Genomic DNA, 22,131 nt, shown 5'->3' on the forward strand with positions numbered 1-22,131 from the left:
CTTGTAAAATTTGAATATTGGTAGTCAAATTAAAATTAGCCTTCTCCAGACTTTCCAATTTGTTTTCTATTTCAGCAGAGTAATCTGACAGGGCAGACACAGCTGCAAAAGTATTCGCCTTCAATTGATTAACTTTAGATTGTAAATCATCAAATAATTCCAATACAAATTCCCTGATTTCTTTCTTAAAAGCGTTAAGCATTTTAAGGAGATATTCCTGTGTTAAAAGTTCCTCAACAGAAGACATAGGAGACAAAGGCTGTGTTTCCAATGAAAATTCTTTAAATTCTTTTGTAGCAAGACGCTTCTTTGATTTGGATGGCATAATAAATAAGCAAGTAAGCAGAGCTTCGCTCCCCTCTATTTCCAAAAAAAAAAAAAAATTTATTTTCTTAAGGAGCAGTCTGCAGGAAGTTAACACCGGCTAAGTATATCAATCATCCACGGAGAGAAATCGCCATTTTGAGGTCTAATTAGACAAAGAAGTCTCTAAGACGAATGGTGCTGGTATTTACGATAGTACTGAAAACATAAATCTCACAGGGGTGGGACCCGCCCGTATCAATTCTAGCTTGAAAAAAAAACTTTGTCTTGTCCTGGGGGGGGGGCTAGCCTGTCTGGGGCTGCCAAAAAAAAGGCAGCTGAGAAGAAATGGCTGGAGATAAGAGCTCCGCTTCGGCCGGAACTAATCTCTTTCCACAGCCAAAAAAGAAAAAAGGCTGTGGTTTACGATTAGATCCTAACCTATGGGGCTATTCTCCCTGCCCCTTTCTTAGCCAGAAAGGGGTGCTATCTATGATCTTATTTAGATATACAGACCAGATCTCTGAGGAGCTCGGTGGAGCCCTCCTCGGCAACAGGCCACGCCCCCCGGAACGGCTGCTGCCGGTTTTACTACCGGTTCACAACCCATGTGTACCAGATGAGTGCTGCGCATGTGTGCACTGTTCAATATAAATTGTTCTTCTCTCATGCACAGAACAATTTACAATGAACATGCAGTCACTAAAAACCAAAATGGCAGCGGCCCAGCGGCAGTGAGAGAACAGTTTCGGGAGCATGGCAGGCCTAGGTCACTGCCAGTTCTGCAACCCAGGCCTGAATTTGACCGGTTCAGCCAAACCGGATTGAACTGGGAGCAACCAGGAGCAACCAACCTCTGGAAACTATACATTCTGTCTCAAAGAAGCTGTTGCTGGTATATCATCAGGGAACAAAAAATTGGTATATGGAGTCAAATGGAAAGAGTTATTAGCCTTTTAGAAGGGTCAATGAAGTCTGAATGATTTCATCCTGAAACTCCATTGAATTGGAGACACCAACTGTGTCATGATCTAGAGAAATTTCAAGATAATGGCATAATGGAGTCATTGTCTAATGTTCTCTAAATACACATGAAGAATGGCTTAGTTTGAGTGCATTGTAAAAGGCCAAGGACATAATTGGTAGTAAAATGGAATCACACCTGCCCACTCTATACAGGTGATCCTTGACTTACAACCGTTTGTTTAGTGACTATTCAGATGGCACTGAAAAAAGTGACTTATGACCATTTTTCACACTTTAGGACAGTTGAGTATAATCTTTATTGTCACTGTAGTTAAATACAACGAAATTGTTGTAGCCTCCCCATGGTCAGTTGATCAAAATTGAGAAACTTGGCAGCTGGCATGTATTTACGATGGCTGCAGTGTCCCAGGGTCATGTGATCACCTTTTGCTATCTTCTGACAAGCAAAATCAAAGCCAGAATCACTTAACTACCATGTTACTAACTGAAGAACTTTTGTGAGTCACTCAACAACTGTGGCAAGAAAGGTCATAAAATGGTGCAAAACTCATTTAACAGTGTTGCTTAGCAGCAGAAATTTTGTGCTCAATTGTGATCATACTGTAGTTACGTATTGTACCCTAACCCTGCATTGAAGCATCCTTCGGCCTAAAAGTCCACATAAGAGCACACCAGAGGTGGTATTCAGCCAGTTCTAGCAGGTTCTGGAGAACCGGTAGCGGAAATTTTGAGAGTGGGGAGGGAATGGGGATTTTGGAATATCCTTCCCCTGCCATGTCCACAAAGCCACACCCACAGAAACAGTAGTAAAAAAAAAAAAAAAAAAAATGAATCCCACCACTGGAGAACACAGCATGCATTTCTTCTTCAGAAAGTAGAATAAAAATCAAAGTACTCATCTTTGTCATCACTGTGATACTTAGGCCACATAAATTTTGGATACTGCTATTTATATAAGTCCCAAATACTGAGGACTTTATTTGGTTCCCCATGCGGGAGCAGAGCAAAACCACAAGCAGCCTGTGCAATGCACAAGTCAAAGCTTCAAAAACCCATAAGATTGCACACGAGTCATCTATTCACCAGTCTGCCTCACTGATTGCTAAGTGGTACTGCTACTGCTACTGCTACTGTGTTTTCCCTGATGCAGACTGAAGAAAAGGATTGCTGCAAATTGACACAATTCCAGCCAAACAAACCTCTGATTGTTTTCCTATATTGCTGTTTAAGATTAAAGTGACAGCCACTAATGTATGTAAGATATTAAAAACAAGTACACCCAGACTACTGGAATTGAAAAGCAATGAAGGGCCCATATTTTCGGGTGTTCTTAAGTTACATGTATGGTAGGGATTAGAGCAAAAATATGGGTAACAGGAAAAAAATATTGGAAGATACAGAAATGCTTCTTTTGCTTAATTAGACTCATAATACACTCATTTGATGAACTAGAAGGAAAAAGTTAGAGAAAGGCCGATTTGCTTCCATGTTGCCTTATGTGTTAGTGTATAAAATAGGAGAGCAGTACGAAAATGAGATGATTAAGACTCGATAAATTATTGTTTGACCATAAATGCTAATTTGCTCTTGAAGATCATGATTGCTGCTTTTCAAGTCGACTGATTTGCAAAATGCCTTTGGTTTGAAAGAGGATAATATATTATGCTGAGGATCCGATTGCTGGTTCGTTTCATTTCCATTAAATCCTTGTCTGAATATTGCTTTAAACATCATTCATTTTATTATTAATTCCAAATGTAACAAATATGTTTTAAAATCTTGGCTGCTTCATTATAATTTAAAGTAGTTTGATATTTACACCTCTCGCCATACAAAGGAAAGAGTATTGCTGTGCCCAAATCCCAGTGTTGTAATGATTTAATAAAATAAGGATATGGTCCAGATACAAATAGCAGATTGAAAACAATTTCCTTCCCTGAATTTAACCATATTCTTGGCTATTCTAAATATCAAGTGTTCTTCTTTTTCTAACCAAAAGTTTAGTCCCATTTCTGGAGATATGATACATTCATATGAAACTTAAGAGATTTAAAGGAATTAATTATATATTTATTTTATGTCAGAATGCTTGTGACCTGCCAAAGCAGGGTCTTCTGTAGCTCCAATGGAAGCTGTGATTGAGGCTGCTTTCTGTAGTTCTTCACAGTCTGATGGAGTTCATGTTCATCAAATTACTTGCTGTCAACTGCTAAATTGGCTCTCTCTAGCACCCTGACACGATGGACATTCTCAGAATGGATTGTATTTAAATATAAGCATTATTCTCCAACCATGATGACTGAAAATCTCCATAGACCTTTAGCTATGCACTTATCTATGTACATCTCTAGCTATGCAAGGGATGGACACCCTTTAAGTGGGTGTGGGAGTGTGTATGGATTTCTGGGGAGGTTGCAGACTATAGGAGCCATTTGCACTTCAGTTTGAGATGCAGGCGGACTCACCCTGGTAGCCTGCACCTGTCTTTAGTGGTGAGGGGACATGGGACAGAGGACATCCTGCAGCCAAGAAGGCTCCACGCACCCATTTTCACTATTCAGGTAATCCTGAGGACACAAATAAGCCCCCAAGTGGCTTCAATGACTCTCTAAAGGGATGCAAAGGACCAGCTGTCTGCAAGGAATATAAATCCTTCCATTCCCCCACCATCTAGTCAGCCCTGAAAAAGCTTCTTGGATGAGCAGTGAAAGGTCTTCAAAGAAAAAAAAACAAGAAAGTCCAGTTGTCTCTTGAAAAAGCACCTTTGGGACATCATTCTGTAAGTTAGATAAGAGTTTACAACAATAGAGATAAAAGAAATACAGGTAGTCCTTGCTTCATTTAGCAACCATTCATTTGACTCTTACAGTGGCACTGGAAAAAGGGACTGACAACTGGTTCTCACACTTACGACCATTGAAGCATCCCTGCAGTCACATAATCAAAATTTGAGTGCGATCAGCATGCATTTGCAACAATTGCAGCAACCTGGTGTCATGTAATTACCATTTATGACCTACCCAGCCAGCTTTTGACATGCAAAATTAATGGCGAAAGCTGGATTCACTTAACAACCATCTGATTTGCTTAATGACTGCACTGATTTGTGCAACCATGACAGAAAAGGTCATAAAATCTTGCACTACCCACTTAACAACCACCTTGGTCCCAATTGTGGTTATAAATTGAGGACTACCTTTACTGCAGCATTTTTAACCATTTTAAGATATAGGAGGTTTTGTCCCTGAAAGTGACTTTGTGTATAGGTTTCCCTGTTCATACAAATTTAATGTGAATTCCCAGTAATCTTAAATAAGCCTGATGCATCTTATGTTCAGCTCTGACACATGCACTTTGGTGACGGAAGATTTTAATTTTTCATATTTCTCATCATAATCTCATTTTTTTTAAAAAAGTAATCATTACTAATTGGGAAAATGCCAGTGGACTAAGTGTTAAGTCCTCGGGCTTCTGACCTGGGCTGAGCCGAGTTTCACTGATTGGTTCCAGCTAAACATAGCCGTGGATTGGCTGGCCGCCCGATAGCGGTCTTACAAATAGCCATCAGACGGCCTCTTCTTTGTCTGTCATAGTTCTGTGCTAGCTTGTTAATAAATGGTTCAACTGCAACTTGGTGTCTGGTGTTACCTCGGCTTACGAACAAAGCACTAAGCATTACTTCAGATAAGAGATATGTTTGCCTTAATTTAAAATATTTTTATACTATTATGGGCAAATGGGACATAAAAATCCCATTTGAACCAGGCCTAGGGCAATTTTTGTGCACTATTTCCTTTTTCTCAGTAACCAAGTAGATGGTCCCTAAGGCACTTCTAAGCTGGATATGGAAGCACCCTTCCTCCTGGTATTGATAAAAAGGCCAGTTTGGTGTAATGGTTAAAAAGCAGAACTCGTTCTGATCCTCTCTTAGATATAGAAGCTGGCTGGGTGACTATGGGCGAGTTAATTCTCTCTCAGCTCAAGCCATGTCAATAGGATTGTTGTCCTGGGGAATATAGAAGGAGGGAGCTTTAGGTATTTTCCCTTGAGTTGTAAAAAAAGCCCATAAAGGCAGGATATATATCAAATGAGTAAATAGGTAGTCATTGGCAGAGCAAATGCATCTTCACTTCAATCTAAATCAGATAATCAAATTATTTCCCCATTATCAGCTGCTAAGCAACAAGTCAATATTTATACAAGAAGAGACCATGAATAAAATGCCTCCATTTTTTTTTATTGCACTTTTATTTCTACTGTTCTCAGGCAAATGTTCCCACTCAAATATTCTCAGTTATATCATCATCCTTGTTACGGGCACCTAAAAGACACTTAGATAAATTCAAGAAAATTATCATCTGCATATCCTCTGCCTAGATTTAGTTGCACATATTTTGTTTTGTTTTTTAAATGTTATATTTTTGGGTCTTCAAAGGAATTTAGACTCCTGGCAATGGCCTGGATGTGTTCCTGCAGTTTTCTTGGCAAGATTTTAGAAGAGGCTTGCCACCACCGGCTTCTAAAAATCTTTTGCTTCTCAGACCAGTACATCAACCATTATAGCAAACTCGCTATAATTATTGACAAAGGGTTTCTTACTAAAAACATTGTGCTATGAAACAGATGACGTAGGTTAGATATAAAGTACTGAAGGTGGATTTTGCCAGACATCCAGCTACTGGTTGGCAGAAGAGTAACTTTTATATATATATATATATATATATATATATATATATATATATATATATATATATATATATATATATATATTCTTTTTAAACAAAACAACGCATACAAAACAAAGCAAGTGAAGAAAAAAGAACAACTTTCATCAAGCATGTCATTTGGTTACAAGTTTTTGTGCATCAGTTCTTAAGCTCAGGATTAACATTACTGGTTTACATTAAACATAACTGAATATTTTGCTGTCATTGAGCATTATGTGTTCAAATTACCATTAATATTCTTTCATTTGTAACAATCCTTATTTCCTTAAATTCATAATTATCTATCAAATAACAATGAGTCTTTAACGTATTATAGTGTCACCTATCTCTAAGGAGAAAGAGCAAAGAATAGAACAAAGAATTCCCATTAATTTATAATATACATTCATATTTTCAATTGACCATAATGTCACCAATCAACCAGAATTCCAAGAATAGTTTTCCATTATTAATTATTAATCCATATAGTAGTTAAGTATTTCAATTCATGTATATATCAATTGTTCCTTACCGCAGAAGAGTAACTTTCTGTGTAACTTTCAGGCAATAACATGCCTGGGAAGGAATATTTTGCCCCCGCCCAATATTTAGGAATATAACAAACACAGGTATCTTTTTCCCAGTGTTTAATTGATTTTAATGATTTTTTTTTAAAAAGTTGATCTTTTTGCCCTGCTTTATGTTTTATTTTATTGTACGAAGCTGCCTTGAGGGCTTATATAAGCACAAAACTGAAATATAAATCTAAGAATAAATAAATATCCTGGAGAAGCTAAGAGTACCCAATAGTTTTCTGGTACTGAAACGGACTCTTTTACTGGTCTAAATTTTACTTCTCTTTTAGTTCACTGGTTCATTCTTCATAAAGACTTTTCATCAAAGTGGAAAGCAAAAATCTTAGCTGTGTTATGATGACCTCTTTCCCTCTCTCTCTTCACTGTTGCTGCTATGCTTACAGAGAACTACAGTCAAAATTTGACAGTCGAAATCTGTCAGAGTTTTCAACATTCCATGACAAACAGATTTACAGTCCATCACTAGTGGTGGCTTTCAACTTGGAAATTCTTTATATCTGCAAACAAGTTGCTTAATTTTCCTTACCTGGCATACTGTAGAGTGTAGACATTTTTGGAGGCTTGTTTCACTTCTTTGCCTTCTTCAATATTAAATAGGAGACATACTAATAAATACTTCTTTAGAGGTCAGAATGAGCCTGAGACCCTAACTCTAACTTCCTTCCTTCCTTCCTTCCTTCCTTCCTTCCTTCCTTCCTTCCTTCCTTCCTTCCTTCCTTCCTTGATAATATACATGCAGAGGTACTTTTACCTTTTCCCAACAAAAATCTATAAGGGGAAAGTGATTCATTTCTTATTGTTGCTAAGCATATATTTGCAATAGTTCCCCTAAGAAGACATAACTAATCTCAGAAAAGGGACTAACAAAAGCTCACAGTTACTTAAATCTTATGTAACTATTTCATTGTTTCTGTTTTATTTACTTGTTTTTCTTCTTGATATTGTTGGCTGTTAATGTTAATTGTATTTAATAATAAATAAATAGTTTGAATTCAGATGTTCCATGTGGTGTGGAGGGAGAAAAATTGAGCATCAGTGTTCATTCGAGTCTGCTCAAAAACCTGTGCCTACACACCTATGCAGACTAGGAAAAGAAATTACTAGCTCTGATTCTGGTCTCCAAAGAGATAAACAGATCACCTTATTGGACAAGAGTCTTGTGTCACTTTAATCATCATTAGGTTTATCATAATCTAAGTTTCAGTGGATGACTGTTTTGTTTTAAATAAGTACCAGGAGTGAATAATATGAATTTGTCTTCTGAAAGTGCCATTTTTCTACAATTTCTCAGTTTTGGGATATTATAATATTCATGTGGACACCAGTATACATCCAAATTCTGAAAATTGATCTCCTTCAATTCAGCAGAAATATTATCTCTGCAGTTAAGATACTAAAACTCCTGCACACACAAATCATAATAACTAAAATTAAATGATGAACTGTTTCATTTTTTCTATTAATATATTGAATGGTGACACCTAACCCAGATCAAGTTTCTTTTAAAAAGCCAATTCCTTTCCACCTTTTTTTAACAGTAACAGTTGGAAAAGTTGGTCTGAAACTAATAAGCTAACACATGGTTTTTGAAAGGGACTATAAAGTGAAAAAATAAAAAAGCAGGTTATGTAATCTTTACCAAAACACAAAATGCAGGTTATTACTATGAACATGTATGTATTTGACTGCATGTATATCATGCTGGGCATGTTACAGTAAAAAGAAACTTATTTTTTTCCAATCTCTTTTCACACTCACAAAAGCAAAAAAGATACTTTCCTCCAAAAAGTCCAGCTGATATATGTTATCTTCTTCCATTTTATTCTCAGCAATCCTGTGACGTAGCATAACTGAAAGGCAGAAATTGCCAAAAGTCACCAGAGGGTCTCAGAATGAGCAAACTCACATACAAACCTTTATATTATTAGAAGAATTGCAAGATCAGTGGAAATTCATTTGCAACTGATTGAAGAATCTCGATAGATTATAATGCCTGCATTCTACATACCGTAAGCAAATGGACTGAATCTTGAATTATATTTTTTGTCTCTGTATGAACTATAATTATAATAGTAAAATCAACCTGTGACAACTATATTTTAAAAGATGCATTTTTTCTCTAAATCAAATAATTATAATTGAAAGCAATCCAATCCTTTATATTTGATTTAATGAAGCAGTCCAGTTTTAAACTAAAAACTTAACAAATATTTCTTCTGTTTATTTTTATTGTTGAATTATTCAATTAACAAGTATACTTTCATATAAATGACTGTAAAAACAACCATGGAAAAATAGATAAGAAATTTCACTCTGAAAGATCAAGATTGTCGATTGCTTTTCATTATATTGGAAATTCCCCAAACTTCCACTTGGCTGCATGTTTAATGGGGTCTGTCTGCATTAATTTTCCAGGGTCTTGTGGTTCTTTGACTTTTCTACATTATTATTTTATGGATAGATTTTAAGAAAAGATTACATTATGCTCCTGCAACAAAGATATAATTTGGGGAACATTTTCAGGAAGAGGTAATTCAGGTGAACACTTTGTGGTTCTTGTTTTTGTGAACAGTTTTGGCTAAAGGATCTTTCAGCATGTAATGGCTGAATATGATGGTTACATTCAGATTTAAGTATAAACTATTTTCATTTTGTGAAGGAGTTCTGACAAGCTTTGGGTTTGACCTAAGAAAAGTAATTTGTCCCTAGTTTAGCTACTAAAGTGGCTTCTTCTCTCCTCTAAATGGTACAGCTACCCATTAGCCATTTCCCAGGGGCTCTGTTCTGCAAATTTGACACGCTAATTAAGTAGAAAAGGAACACAGGGTGTGTTGTAAATTTGTATGAGGGCCATCTCTACTCTAATCAGCTTGTCCTCTTTGCTATTTAATATCTGCACATATATGCTGAATGAAATCATCTGGAAATTAAGAGTGAGATGCCACCATTGTGCAATTCAGTCTTATCTCTACTGGCTCTTGTCAAACAGGTTTTGGATCTACAGGTGGTGAAAGTGCCAAGTAGTTCATTCAACAATTAGGCTTTGTGACCAGCTGTGACCATATCTAAACCTTTCAGAGTTGCCCATTCCTAAATTACATCTCAGCTTGAACTCAGGAATAGTGGCTATGCAGGGCACTTCTTGAAGACCAAAACATTTAATTAGTAGGAAGTATGGGAGCCAGGTTAATAACCAATATATGTTCCTCAGATCACATCAAGCATGCATCAAGAAAACAATACCACAAGGGTTTCAAATTGGAGTATCTTAAATAACATGCCTCTTGTCATGAATCTATCTATTACTGAGATTTACAGGAGAAGCACATATTTCAGAAATATGTTTCTTAGCAAACAGAGGGGTTCCTTCTGCCATATCTTGGGGTATGGAATGCATCTTACCTTTCTCTGCTGTTAGAAAAATAATTGTGAAATCTCTTCAATGAGATATTCTGGATTAATTTTATTAAGCTTTTATTAATTATGGATGTATTTTAATTGATTGCTTTATTGGATTCTTTTCAGTAATCATGAGTACCTGATAATAGCAATAGCACTTAGACTTATACACTGCTTCAACAGTGCTTTACAGCCCTCTCTAAGTGTTTTACAGAGTCAGCATATTGTCCCCAATATAGGAGGACAATGAGATGCATCAGTAAATAATACATGAGTAAGATATGTATATCTATACCAAGTAAACTTTACAATAATATGATGTATCTGCATATTTCATTACAACAAAATCACTTGCTATCCCAGCAAAAATGCATCATTCACTAATGATGCATGCACACACTACTAAATTTATTCATTCCAGTCTCTCCCTCTCTCTCCCTCCCTCTCTCTCCCTCCCTCCCTCCCTCTCTCTCTCTCTCTCTCTCTCAACATCCCACCAAAAAAACTACAATAAAAGGGTTTTTTTTCTCTTCCTGTTTTTGAATGTAAAAAGTATCTGGTTCAATTTCAGTTGTATTCATTTCTTTCCACTTGCACATTTCCCATTTCACTATTACAAAATATATGGCCCCCTCACTCTCTCTCTTGTTTTTTTTTTCAGGTGGAAATTATGACATATTTTATCAAAAAATGTAAGCACATTGTGTGAATTAACAATGAATATGTTATATAAAACATAACAGAAATACGTTCTGAATAATTCACATGTAAATAATCTTGCAACACTTATGCCCATTCAGTTTAGGAAACTCTCCTGTAGAGGGAGCCAAAGAGCTTTCTAAACCTAGAGTTTATAAACTCTCAGCCAAGTCTGAACACTGTTCCCAAATGCTGTTTGAACTACAGAGGTTATTGATATATGAGAGCAAAAATGCCCCTACTCTTTCAAACATATATTAACATTACCAGCCATTAAAAAAAGGTCTGAAGACCTTGAAGAAGAAAGTAGAATTGAAGGGGAAAGTGGTGTCGGAGGTCCTTTTAGAAATAGTCCATTTTAGGAATGGAGTATTTAAAAGACACAATCATTTTGTCTTTCTTTCTTCACTTCAATTAGAAGGGAAATGGAAAGAAGTCTTGTCCATATCATGTAGTTAACAAGAAACAATAACCAGTTTTTATTTGTTTCATGTTCAGATCAAACCTTAAGCTCCAAAATGAGGACATCTTTTTGACTTTGGCCAGAAATGAATCACTTTCAGTACATTCTACTGATAATAATCAACAAACCTACAAATGGGTCGGACACTCTGTCTCCCCACATTCTCACAACATGTCTATGGAGAAGCTCAGTCATCCAGGTCATGGTTGTCCCAATGGTGCTTTTTCAAAAGGCATTTGGACTTTCTTTGTTTTTGCTTGAAGACATTTCACTTCTCATCCAAGAAGCTTCATTCAGAAGTGAAGAAGCCTCCTGGCTGAGAAGTGAAATGTCTTCAGGGAAAAAGAAAGAAAGTTCAGTTGCCTTTTGAAAAAACACTTTTGGGATTTGCACAGCGTGATGTTATCTGCCAGCAAACCCTACCTGAACATTTTGATCTTACACGCAACCTATTATTTAATATAGGGAAATCTTCCACCAATGAACATATACAAAAGACACATAAAAACATATGTAAAAAAGGGCCAATTGACCCCATCATTTCCATTGTTATGTGAGTTTCGCCCTATTTTATAACCTTTCTTGACATAGTTGTGAAGTGAATCACTGCAGTTGTTAAGTGAGTAACCCAGTTGTTAACTGAATCTGGCTTCATTATGGAATTTGATCGTCAGAAGGTCACAAAAGATGATCACATGACTCCAGGACACTACAACCATCGTAAATATGAACCAGTTGCCAAGCATCTAAATTTTGATCACATGACCATGGGCATACTATAATGGTCATAAATGTGAAAAAAGGTCATAAGTCACTTTTTTCGGTGCTGTTGTAACTTGGAACGGTCACTAAACAAATAATTGCAAGTCAAGGATACCTGTATATATATTCTGATATAAGAAAATTAAGCCATCTCACAGCGTAAAATGGGAACTCTTTCTCATCCAGAACACAGTACTGTATAAGTCTGGCCTCATTACATTTCCAAGTTATTCCAGAGTTTTGGCAGTCCTAATTGATGCCAGCCTCAAAGCAATCTTAGAAACTGCTCACTCAGCTAATCTGACCCACTGTGCATTTGTATTTGTGTGCATGTCTGTATCGCCCACCTTCCTCACTCGGCCTCCCATTCTGTGGGATGGGTTTCAACTAAAACACCAAGTAGGCGTATAATAATCTAAGAGTTTGACAGACTAATGAGGCTACGGATGACTATTAATATGTTTGCATGCAAAATGTTGATTCTTGATCTAATACAGAATAGTGTATTTGCATAGAACAGGATGAAAATATATCTGTATTCCACATATATGCTCTGGCTGGTTGTTTTCAAGGTGACTAGTGATATGACATTCTCTAGCTAGTAACCTTGTGACATTTTAAACGCATCATTTTTTGTCATGCTGGTTATTTCAAGTCATAAGAAGAAAGCACTCACGAGCCATAGATATATGCACAGACTTTTCTTCTTCTTCTTCTTCTTCTTCTTCTTCTTCTTCTTCTTCTTCTTCTTCTTCTTCTTCTTCTTCCTCCTCCTCCTCCTCCTCCTCCTCCTCCTCCTCCTCCTCCTCCTCCTCCACCACCACCACCACCACCACCACCACCACCACCACCACCACCACCACCACCACCACCACCACCACCTTCTTCTATACAAAATAAATTCTGTAATTCAGGACAATTTTTCGTGATCTTTCTGGTCAGTCGTAATGAATCTTTCTGTTAACTGTAGAAGTAGGCATTTGGAGATTAGTGCTGGCCAGATAACTTATGGCAAAGCAGATAAATCCATTTTTGTAAGACATTTATGGTTTTGTGCTAGATGAATACATCTTTTGGGAAATTGAATCAAAGTCTTCATTTGCTGTTTGCAGTTGAAGAATCAAAACCACACAACAGTGGTCATGTTGCCTATAAGCATGTGGCAAACATTTGATTATTAATAGTTATGTTCTTATTACTGCCTCACAATAATAAATCAAATGGGCCTACAGAAATTATGTTGTGATCAATGAGACAACATAAGCTTCTTTATCATATAAAATGTTTTCAATTAAATGATTTACTAGCCTGTTAAAATCTAGTGTTCAGCAGATGTGCTGAACACCACCGAGCATGTCTGTTGGTTATGCTAAATGGAAAAAATGGAATGTATAATTGTAATCCAGTGAATCTGGAGTTTTGCCACTAGATAAAGACTGATACTGAGAGATTTTATGGAACATGCTAGCAACTAGAGTTTAGGTACATTTTTACTCATAAATGCCTGAACGTTTTCATCTGTTGAGATAAAAAGCTATATACCCTGACAGTTTGGCAGGCAGTCCTGTCTTGCATCTGGATCTCTAAACTATGGAAACTGCCAAAATACTTAACAGGACTGCTCTTGTGAGGCCTCTTCCCAGTTACCAATCCCATCTTATAATTGGTTTATAGAGGAGCTTCAGGAGATGAAGCAAGTAAAAAGACACCTTGTATAACAATGGTGTAAGACTAAGAGTGTAGATGCCTTGTATGTGATAATGTTCAAGCTTACTCAGTTGTGATAAGAGTGGCAAAGTGTTGTTTTCTATGCTTATTGTTTTCTATGCATTCCTAGAAGGAGGTCTGGTTAAGGATCACTCAGACCTCTTATTAGGGAAAGATGGGGAAGATGAGATGCTGGCAGGATGATCTGGGATGTTTCCAAGTTTACTTACTGTTAAAATTATTCATATCCATGCTCCTCTGGGTGCCAGGTGGACAAGCCAAGTGAAATGAGAGGGCTGAGATTTCATGGAGTTTGAAAAGTAGGATAGGATGTTCTGTAGGAGCTTTCTCCTGTGGTCTTGATACATGCTCCTTCTAGTTCCTTCCAATTGCTGGGTGGGATGTCTGCATACATGAGGTAGTCAATGCCTCTTTGTGGGTGGCTCTATGCCACCTCCATTAAAAATCACTCCTTCCTAAAACAGGCTGTTTCTTGACCTGGCCATTTTTGCCTTGTACCCAACCTTCCTCTCTTGGGAAAGGTTGTTGAGAAGCTGCTGGTGTCAGCTACACATCAATCTAGAATGGGGCCCTGCTGTGGCGCTCCAACCACAGCCGCCCCGCCGTCCCCGCGCCCCGCGAGCCTCACCCTGCCCGCACCCACCACCGCTGCCATGCCCAAGAAGAAGCCAGGGACCATTCAGCTGACCCCCGCGCCCGACGGCTCTGCCATCAATGGCACCAGCGCCGCCGAGACTAATTTGGAAGCCCTGCAGAAAAAATTGGAGGAGTTGGAACTGGATGAGTAGCAGCGGAAACGGCTGGAGGCCTTTTTAACCCAGAAGCAAAAAGTAGGAGAACTGAAGGATGATGACTTCGAGAATATCAGCGAACTGGGCACAGGCAATGGTGGCGTGGTCTTCAAAGTCTCACACAAGACTTCTGGACTCATCATGGCCAGGAAGTTGGTTCATCTGGAGATCAAGCTGAAAATTTGCAACCAGATCATTTGGGAGCTCCAAGTCCTGCACGAATGCAACTCTCCCTACATTGTGGGGTTTTACGGGGCCTTTTACAGTGATGGCGAGATCAGTATTTGCATGGAGCACATGGATGGCGGATCCTTGGATCAAGTCTTAAAGAAGGCTGGCAGAATTCCCGAGAAGATTCTCGGCAAAGTCAGCATTGCAGTTATAAAAGGCCTAACGTATTTGAGAGAAAAGCATAAGATCATGCACAGAGATGTGAAGCCCTCAAACATCTTGGTAAATTCAAGAGGAGAAATCAAACTGTGATTTTTGCGTCAGTGGACAACTGATTGATTCCATGGCCAACTCTTTTGTGGGCATGTGATCTTACATGTCGCCAGAGAGACTGCAAGGGACCCACTACTCGGTGCAGTCGGACATCTGGAGCATGGGGCTGTCCCTGGTCAAGATGGCCATTGGCAGGTACCCCATCCCTCTGCCTGATGCCAAGGAGCTGGAGCTGAGGTTCGGCTGTCCTGTCGGGGCCGACTATCCCATCTCAGAGACGTCTCCCTGGCAGAGAATACCAAGCTGGCCCATGATTGCCTACAGTTCAGACAGCCGGCCACCTATGGCCATATTTGAGCTCCTGGACTACATTGTCAATGAGCCCCCTCCAAAGCAGAGTCTTCAGTCCAGAATTCCAAGACTTTGTGAACAAATGCTTGATCAAGAATCTGGCTGGGAGAGCAGATCTAAAACAGCTTATGGTCCACATTTTCATTAAAATATCGGAAGCGGAAGAGGTGGACTTCGCAGGCTGGCTGTGCTCCACCATCGGCCTCAACCAGCCCAGCACTCCCACCCACGTCGACAGACTCTGAGCCACTCGCTGGCCACGGTACGAAGACTCCACCGGCTGCTGCTGCTGGTATGCAATTCCATTCCACGGGGGAGGCCAACTCGTAACTGCTCACTCCAGACCCATCAATGCGCACCGGGGTTGGGGAGCATGGCATGTGGAGCATTTGTGTCCTCAGCCACTTCCTGCTGTTTAGAGCCATGCTGTTCTGGTTACGCCCTCACTTTCCCCCCTTCCTTTTCCTGTCTACTCCAAAGTATCCTGCTGTTCCCCCTCCACTGCTGTCCCACTTCCGTGTGCGTCTTCGCAGCTTTGTCATGCCAAATTCTTTTCCAGGTCGAATCCCTTTTCGAGGCTTCGCGTGAACAGCTGTTGTGTTTGATTCTTAATGACCAAATGTGACCCTTCTGAGTCGCCAATCTGCAAAAGTTGAAGTGAATGATGGGGAACCTTGCTGGGCCTGGTTGCTGTCCAAAGCCCTTTGCAGACTTTGTCCCGTGAGCCTTGTGTATGTCCTGGTGGTCCCCCTTTTTTCTTCTGGCTTTTGCTTAGCCAGTCCTGGTCAGAATGGTTAGCGGGAGGGAGGGGGGACTGCCTTTGGACAAGACGGTCCCCCCAAAAATGGATTTGATGCCACTAAGCTGAGGTGGAAGTTATCTTTTATTTATTTATTTTTTCATCGTAAATGTGTTTTTATTTTCCATTTCATTTTCGTACAGTCACATATATACTGTGCATAACTGGGGCCATATAACATTAAACAATAAACACAGCCATTCCTCTTGTCAACAATACCCCCCAAAATAGAAACCCAATGTACCTCTTCGACCCTCCATACACCCTTTCTTTCGCCCCCCTCCAACTTTCGCTGAGGTGGAAGTTATGAAGAACCCTGGGTCCTGAACTGGTGGGAAACCATTAGTGGGCTTCAGCCTGAGTAGGGGTTTTGTTTTGTTTTATTTTGGCCTCCCCTCCTGGGTCAGTATGAACACAACTGTTGATGCATTTATTTATTTGCCTTGTTGGATATTTTGGGCTGGCTTGGTGCGGTGTTTTTCAACCTTCACCATTTGGAAGATGGGTGGGGAATTCTGGGAGTTGAAATCCACCCATCTTCAAGTGGCCAAGGTTGAGGCAGACGCTGTCTTAGTGACATTCATCTCCTCCATCTGTTAATTTGGTATCTGTCTGTGGAGCCATAGGATACTGTCTGGCAGAATCAGTGCATTTCTCTCTCTCTCTCTCTCTTTATCTTTTAAAGGCACCAAGATTATTTCCCTTCCAGGTTATTAGATATCATAAACTCTGTACATCCGTTGTGTTGGAAACTTCTTTTAATCATTTTACTCTTCAAATGTTGAGCAACTGCATCTTACATTGAATAAATGTCACACAAAATCATTCTAGAATAAATGTATTATATGAATTCTTTCCAGTCATGATACAAGCCAGATCATGGGAGATAAACTGTATTGGTTGCCCTGGTGAATGATATTTGTCATGATCTTCAAGGGAAAGCATGATCCCCATGGTCCCGTTAGACTTCTCACTGGTAGTTGATAACATGGACCCTGGCATCTTTCTGAATCAGCTGTAAAATCTGGAAGACAGAGTATTATTTGAAGTTGTTCTGATGTTACTTCAGCACTGGTTTCAGGCAGTAGTTATGGGGAGAAGCAACTGAGACTACGGTTATTCCAAAGTGGGGTTCTATGAGATTCAATTGCCTCTGGCATATTATTTAACAAGTAAATGAGATTGCAGATCCTCTCTCAGTTTGGGTGAAGAATGTTTTCTTCCTTATTGCCCACAGCTTGTATATGATTGGGGCTGTCTATTAATAACATAAATTTTCTTAATATAACAACAATTGCAGATTACATCATACAGATTATATTACACTATGGTATGTAGCATATTGCATTTTATTAAACAATCCTGTTATACTGCTACTTCATTTTCATATAATGTCATACAAAGTTAAAATTAAAAAAGAAACATTTATTGTAATTTTTTTTTAGAATTATTTTTTTAAAATAAAAACAATTGTTACAGAGAAAGAAATACTTACCTTTACTGAATTGGCCACTGACATCTTTCTTCATTTGTACAATAAAGTAAGCAAACATCAGCCATAATCCTAAATACATAATATCATCTGATGATATCTTACAGGTTGCATGTGGATAATTTGGGAAACTCTTTATAGCTTTTCCCCTGAAAGTAATTATGACTTCTCAGAAAAATTAAAGCTTTTATGCAATCTGAATTAAGAACAAAATGCATTCTGTGAACTAATTCCTTAGACTATTGCTAATGCCCATACCCTTTGTAATCCAGAGAAATCCAGACCATTTCTAGTTTTGAATGCACTAATCATAATATGATGACATATATAAACAAAATAGGACCTACCTCAGTGAAACATAATAAATATGTTTAAACTAAAACTAAGCAAGTATCCACATTTGAATTGAGGCCCTGGCCAAGGGGCCGATTGGCTCTCCTCTGGTGGCATCATCTCCGATGGCATCATGGGTGTTCACAAAGGTAGCTAATGATTAAACTTGTCTTGTTCTTATGATATAAATTCAGCCTCGTCTAGACTTGTGTCATGCATGTTCAGAAGAGGCAGAACTTGTACTATAACATTACCGGTACATGTTTTGCTTGGAAATCTCAGCTTGGTGGATATCTCCACTTAAGGAGAAAAATGATTTACAAGCAAGATTTTTTTATTGAAAGATAATACTCATCTCACCTTCCAGCAGCCACATCTGTAGTCCCCCCCTTCTCCTCTCTTACCATGAATAAACTGAGATAATAATGCTTATTAGGGAGCATTTCTTGTGAAATTAATCTAACACATTTTCATCTTTTAATAGAAACTTCACTTAAGATAGTACTAACACTAGCACTTATATACCGCTTCATAGTGCTTTACAGCCCTCTTTAAGCAGTTTACAGAGTCAGCATATTGCCTCATTTTACCCACCTTGTAAGAATGGAAGGCTGAGTCAACCTTGAGCCTGGTGAGATTTGAACTGCCAAATTGCAGGCAGCCAGCAGGCAGCAGAAGTAGCTTGCAGTACTGCACTCTAATGACTGTGCCACCATGGCTCATAGATGTTGTCTTTTCTTTTTTGCATGTGTGGAGTAAGGCTTAAATGGGCAATCAGTATTTAACAAGAATTCTTCTGAAGTATTCCTTCCATTTAATTGCTGCCATAATTAACGTTATCATGATTAATAAGAGATCAGAAGATCTTCAGCCGAAGAGGAATTTCCATTTCTATTTTCCACTATAATTAAGGGATGCCCGATTCACTTTTATTAGCATTTAAACCTCTATTGCCAAACTCTATTGCTGCAACTCAAATAAATACGTGTAGGGCTGGGTTTTCACTTTATGATTATGACTTCAGGCTGCTGTTCCCCTCATCTATAAATATTTAGCTTCATAATATTTTGCCTCAATTGGTGATTTCCAAGTAGTCAAGCCAACTGGAATGCAATAGCATTGTAAGGCAGTATGATGAAATTGAGGCTGGCAAGGAGAACAAGCTATAATCCCTATTGAATATTCCTGTGGCACTAAAAATATTAGCCAATCTTATATTGCCATATAAGCTTTTGTGAAACAAAACTTTTGGATTTCCTGCCAACTCATAGAACAATTCCCACTGAAGATAGTTTCAGAAACATTGGCTTAGCTCGGCCTTTCCCATGCAGTATTTTAAATGAGTGGTTCTCAGTCTTGGTGACTCTGAGACTCTAAGGCTGAGCGTTGAGGTTCATGTGTCTTAAAGTTAGCAGGGTTGAGAAACACTGGTTTAGATCTTTCTTCATCAGACTCAATATGTGGTCCACAAGTCCTTCAAGATCTGGTCATGTCATCAGGCCTGGGGGATCTCAGAGGACCGGGGAGTTGCCCATCATCTCTTGTTTTGCATACCTTTTTAATAGTTATTTTTAATTGGGACTGTTTTTATGTATTTATTGTTTTAATTACCGTATTTTTCAGAGTATAAGATGCACCCTTTTTCCTCGAAAAAGAGGATGAAAATCAGGGTGCGTCTTATATATTGAATACAGCATTTTTTGCCTCCCTCCCGGAGCCCCACCCCTTCACCAAAATGGAGGCTTTCAGAGAGATCCTGGGGGCTGGGGAGGGCAGAAATGAGCAAAAAAGGGTCGTTTTTGCTCCCCTAGCCCCCAGCAGCACTCTATAAGCCTCCATAAGGCTATGCATGCAATTTTTTTGACAAAAAACAAGGCCATTTTCACGAAAAATGAGCCATTTTTGCTAATTTTTGGCCTCCCCCCCAGGATCACTCTGAAAGCCCCCCCAAGGCTATTCATGCCTTTTTGGGGAAAAGAAATGGGCCCGTTTTTGTGAAAAATGGGCCATTTTGGGGAGGTTTGCCGAGTGCAGAAACTCCCCCCCCCTTTCAGAAAGCTCTTTAACTGGTTGATGAGAATTACATTGATCAAGAGCTGTGCCAGCAGAAACAAAGTCAGGTGCTGCAGATTGTCAGCTATTTCCTTCTCCAACACATGGATAAATACACCTAGAAACATCTACCTACCTACTTATTCTCTCTCTCCCTACCTACCTACTCTATCTCTCTCTTCCTCTATAACTACCTACCTACCTACACTCTCTCCCTCTCTCCCTCCCTCCCTACCTGCTGTATTTCTCTCTCCCCCCACATCTACCTACATACCTACCTACTCTCTCTTTCTCGCTACCTATCTATTCTCTCTCTCTATTTCTCTCTCTCTCTATCATCTTATCTGCCTACCTACCTACCTAACTACTCTCTCTCCCTACCTACCTACTGTATTTCTCTCTCTTTCTCTCCCTCTCTATTCCTCTACCTACCTACTTTTAAAAAAAAATGCCTCTTCAAAACCTTGATGCATCTCATACTCCAGTGCATCTTATATTCTGAAAAATACGGTAAGTGTTGTATGCTCCCCAGAGTCACTTTCGTGTGATATGGATGAGTATAAATATAACTAATAAACAGGCCTCAGATTTTTTAAAAAATGTGAAATAGACTAAAAAGTTTTATTCCAAAGGCAGTCACATCCAAAAGGTTGTTCAACTCAGTGCTACTCAGCCTGTTTCTATTAGGTGAGATTCACACTAAGTAAATCCAAACTGGATCAGAAGGCAGAAAAAATCACTCTCTAATTGAAAACCTGAATACAAGTAATCCTTGACTTGCAACAGTTCATTTAGTGACTATTCAAATTCACAACAGCACTGAAAAAAATGACTTATGACCATTTTTCACGTTTATGATGTTGTAGCATCCCCTGGTCATGTGATCAAAATTTGGATGTTTTATGAATATTGAAGTTTCCTGGGATCATGTAATCACCTTTTGTGGCCTATTACAAGCAAAGTCAATGGGCAAGCCAGATTCACTTAACAACTGTGGTACTAACTTAACAACTGCAATGATTCACTTAGCAACTATGGTAAAAAAGATCATAAAATGGAGCAAAATTCACTTAACAAATGTCTCACTTAGCAACATATATTTTGGGCTCAATTGTGGTAATATGTTTTGGGCTGTACTGTATATATGGCACTAAATATGTTCCTTTACTGCTAGATATGGAAAAGGGGTACTTTCACCCAGAGGTGGGTTGGTAATTTTTTTACTACCGGTTCAGGCACGTGCTCCCATGCAACACTTCTGCGCATGTGCAAAAGTTTCCAACTGTGTTGGCAGAGCCTCCCGCCATCACTACTACCAGTTTGCCCGATCTGGACCAAACCGGCAGCAACCCACCTCTGCTTTCACCCCCCCCCCGCTGCAATTTTCAAGAAAATCTTTAGTGTATGCTATAGGAGAATGTGGCTCCATTTTGTTGGGGAGGGGGAATTACTAATTGTAGCAGAAGGTGATAATGGTCAAAGGGATGATACTTAAAAGAAAAGAAAAAATCCTTCTTTGTAAAAAGGAGTTCTGGTAAAAAAATCCACTCTCCATTCACCCATCTACCCCCATCCTTCCTCACTGGATATGGATAAAATTAAAAAAAAAAACATTGTGGGATCACTGTAATTAATGTCAATCATATACAGCTGAACCTTTTGAAAAATACTCAACTTAAAAAAACATGTTTTGCAAAAGATAAAAGATTTATAAAACAGAAATGTGGACTCCACGGATGTCTATGTGATTCATGACATTAAGCTACAGATAGGATTCAAGCTGATATGTCTCCTAAAGGAAGACAGGTTTGTTCAACAATCCCAGGAGAGCTCTTGGATGATAAAAAAAAAATATAGCCAAAAGAAAGAACTGAATTGAAAATAGACTAGCAATTTCCCAGAACTTAAAACACCAAGGGAAATGCACTTCTCAAGGTGGGTAGCAGCAACTGCTGTCTTACAGGCTCCATTTTGTTGGGGAGGGGGAATTACTAATTGTAGCAGAAGGTGGTAATGGTCAAGGGGATGATAGTTAAATAGGAAAATGCCCACCATCAGCAAGATGTTTAGCTTGGGAACTATTGATTGCCTAATATTACTGACAAGGCATGAAAACAGTCCAGTGGCAAAGGGTCAAAAGGACAAGTAGGAGGCCTCAAATGTGGAATAACATTACCAATAATCTCTTGGGATTGTGATGTATAAACACTGGTGGCCATTAAGATT

The 22,131-nt window shown here is 38.8% G+C and overlaps 1 pseudogene; it reads left to right on the top strand.

The window, feature by feature from the left end:
• The first annotated feature begins 14,296 nt into the window (after nucleotides 1-14,296).
• LOC116504416 lies at nucleotides 14,297-15,474 on the top strand (annotated as a pseudogene).
• The last annotated feature ends 6,657 nt before the right edge of the window (nucleotides 15,475-22,131 follow it).

This window comes from Thamnophis elegans, chromosome 2, assembly GCF_009769535.1.
Source record: "Thamnophis elegans isolate rThaEle1 chromosome 2, rThaEle1.pri, whole genome shotgun sequence".
Classification (NCBI taxonomy): domain Eukaryota; kingdom Metazoa; phylum Chordata; class Lepidosauria; order Squamata; family Colubridae; genus Thamnophis; species Thamnophis elegans.